Below are 2,357 nucleotides of genomic sequence, written 5' to 3' on the forward strand. Positions count from 1 at the left end.
TTCCATCTCACACCAGTCAGAATGGCTAAGATTAAAAACTCAGGTGATAGTAGATGCAGGCGAGGGTGTGGAGAAAGTGGAACACTTCTCCATTGTTTGTGGGACTGCAAGATGGTGCAACCACTTTGGAAATCAGTCTGGTGGCTCCAAAGAAAATTGGACATAGCATTACCTGAGGATCCAGCTATACCACTCCTAGGCATATACCCAGAAGATGCTCGAACATATAACAAGGTCATATGCTCAACTATGTTCATAGCAGTCTAATTTATAATAGCCAGAAGCTGGAAAGAACCCAGATCTCCTTCAACTGAGGAATGGATACAAAAAAATCTGGTACATTTACACAATGGAGTATTACTCAGGTATTAAAAACAATCAATTCGAGAAATTCCTAGGTAAATGGATGGAACTAGAAAATATCATCCTGAGTGAGGTAAGCCAATCAGAAAATAACACACATGGTATTCACTCACTGATTACTGGATATTAGCCCACAACCTTGAAATAACCAAGATGCAACTCACAGACCACATGAAGCTCATGAAGAATGAAGACCAAGTGGGAGTGCTTCGGTCCTTCTTAGAAGGAGCATCATAATATTCCAGGGAGCAAATATGGAAACAAATTGAGGGACAGAAACTGAAGGAGTGGCCATCTGAAGACCATTCCACCTGAGTATCCATCCCATGTGCAGTCACCAAAGGTAGATGCTGATGTGGAAGTCAGGAACTGCATGCTGATAAGAGCCTGATATAGATGTCTCCTCAGAGGTATGCAAGAGTCTGACATATTCAGAGGCAGATGCTCACAGCTAACTGATCATGGGGTTCCTAATGGAGCAGCCAGAGTGAAGACAGTAGGAGCTGATAGGGTTTGCGGCCCTGTCAGGAGAGCAACAATACCAACCAACCAGAGCTCCCAGGGTCTAAAGCACCAGGCTGGAGGGATCCATGACTTCAGCTGTATATGTAAGAGTGGAGGGCCCTGCTGGGCATAGGTGGCAGAAGTGATCCTTGGTCTCATGAAAGCTGGATGCACCATGGTGTGGGAATTTGAGGGTGGTGGGTGGTAGTACGTTGGGTAGGTTGGGGTACATCAACAAAGAAGCAGGAGGAGGGGTGAGGGGATAGGGGGTTCCTGGGTGCAAGGGGGATGTGATAAGGGGTTAATTATATAAAACATAAACAAAACATCAAATAAAAAAATAGCAATTATAGCAAACCTAAATAGCTAAATTAATTTAAAATCCCTATTTAAAATCTATACTTTTAAAGCATATGTCATCATATATGTGCAAACATAGCATAAATTAGAGTCTACAAATCTGAAAACCTACATCTTAAAATTTGGTTCAAACATCAATGATTAAATATTTGAAATATATATAAGAAACTGTCCCACATAATGGAAGAATCTTTACATTTTAAAACCCAGAAACTAGATGATGATGTTCAATGACTATAGAATTATATTTTACAGAAAGACTGGCATTTCTCATCCTGAAGAGGAGATTCAAAACTGCACATTTTATCATATGAATTATATATATATTTCTGTAAGCTAATATGAGATCTCTACTGTCATTGTTTATACTTCTTACTTTTTGATATTAGGGTATAAAAATAAATAACCATCTGATGAATGATAAACATGATAAATAATCAGAGAGCAATAGTAAACTTGTTATAAACATGAACACACACACACACACACAGAGTAGGGAAGGGAGAGATAGAGGCCATGAATTGAGAAAGAACTACAAATGTGCATGGGAAAAGTTAGACAAAGGGAAAGGAGCAGGGAAACAATTTATAGTTTAACTAAAAACATCCATACAAATAAAGTTCGAGATATCTGAGATCATAAATCAACAAAAAAAAAAAATTAAAAAAAAAGAGAAGGTTCCTGATTAAAGAGATTATGTCACATTGTAGCCTTAAGGTTTTCTAGATATAGTAGTGATTCATGAAAATCATAAAATAGAGTAGTAAAGCAAAGTAATGCTTACCACCCTCTGTGTGTGTGTGCATCTGTCTGTGAGTATGTGTGTGTCTATGTGTGGTTGTATATGCATGTTTGTGTAAAACAATAATAACTGAAGAAGAGACATTGAACTTGAGTGAGGCAGGCATGGAAGAAGCTATTAGGTAGAGAAGAAGAAAGGTAAAATGATAAAAATAGACTCATCATGTATGAATTTAAAATTATATTACAGTATCACTATTTAAAAAGTAGAGTGTCCCAGAGCATACTCCAAAATATATATTATTTAATTTAAAGTAAAATAAACTGGACTTCAGCCATTGTCTTTAGTTTTTAAAGGATAATATAAGTGTATATTATGTATGCAATTA

This window comes from Grammomys surdaster, unplaced genomic scaffold (genome assembly GCF_004785775.1).
Source record: "Grammomys surdaster isolate TR1022 unplaced genomic scaffold, NIH_TR_1.0 126158, whole genome shotgun sequence".
Lineage (NCBI taxonomy): Eukaryota > Metazoa > Chordata > Mammalia > Rodentia > Muridae > Grammomys > Grammomys surdaster.